We start from the raw sequence: 1,075 nt of genomic DNA on the forward strand, positions 1-1,075 counted from the left end.
AATTGTAATCTTTTGTGACCTGGCTGGGTGTGACAATTTTACTTTTGTGAGCATAAATAAATACATGTGATATATTGCAATATTTATGTTTATTTGTGTATACAGGTTTACAGTTTTCTTTTCACTTGAAAAAATGAAAGTCAAATACCTCAAACATTTACTCGGCACAAACATAACTAGTGAAGGTACAACATATTACCGGGACATAAAACATAATTTACTAATCTTTCGGGATAACAGAAGGACACATATTCACCAAAGAACAGGAAACATGCACAATTTTATCAAGATTATTTATGTTGTCAACATCAACACCATGTACAGCAGTAATTGGAATAACTGATTCCAACATTGTGTATTTTGTCTGGTAACACCTATGAAGCGTTCCACATATATTCTAACAGCTGCTATTTGTCTGGTTATTTTCAATATCCACAGCATACAGTTGCGTTTTACCTTTTGTAAATGCTGGAATTTCCAATTTAGCACCACAGTAGTCAAATGTATCTTTTAGATCAAACCCTCTGTCGGCCGATATTGTGTCACCTGGATGGAAGTTGTTAAGAAACTCAGAATCTTCTGTTATGAATTTATCACTTGCTCTAACTCCATAGCCTTTGGGTATAAAAATTATTACTCGTTGTGGTGAAATACCAATCAAATATTTTGCTGTATTATGTGACTTGTAATCGAAATACGTCTTAGCTCTTGCTTTAAAATCAGAGGGTTTCTCAATACAAATTTCAAAACAATCAATGACTCATGCACACTTTGGAAATGTTCTCTGGAAACAGGTGGGAACAGTTCTACGAAGAAGATCACGATCTGGCCAGAAAATGGTTGCTGGAACTAAACGAGCATACATCACATCATCAACAACTGTCTGAAACAACCTAGGTATTGTTGAAGAATGCACACCGTACAGAAAACCTAAGTATTGCATATTCATGTTGAATCTCAATCTTAACGAAATATGTCTGAGGTCTTGATGAAGAAGACACATATTGGAACTGTAAAGGAACGTAGTCTGGGGATAGAAAGTCATCATTCTTACCTGTAATACAAAAAATAAACA

General features: G+C 34.6%; 1 pseudogene; it reads right to left on the minus strand.

Moving 5' to 3' along the window:
• Positions 1–294: 294 nt before the first annotated feature.
• LOC143242377 (uncharacterized) lies at positions 295–760 on the minus strand (annotated as a pseudogene).
• Positions 761–1,075: the final 315 nt, after the last annotated feature.

The sequence above is a fragment of the Tachypleus tridentatus genome, unplaced genomic scaffold (assembly GCF_004210375.1).
Source record: "Tachypleus tridentatus isolate NWPU-2018 unplaced genomic scaffold, ASM421037v1 Hic_cluster_2, whole genome shotgun sequence".
NCBI classification, from domain to species: Eukaryota; Metazoa; Arthropoda; class Merostomata; order Xiphosura; family Limulidae; genus Tachypleus; species Tachypleus tridentatus.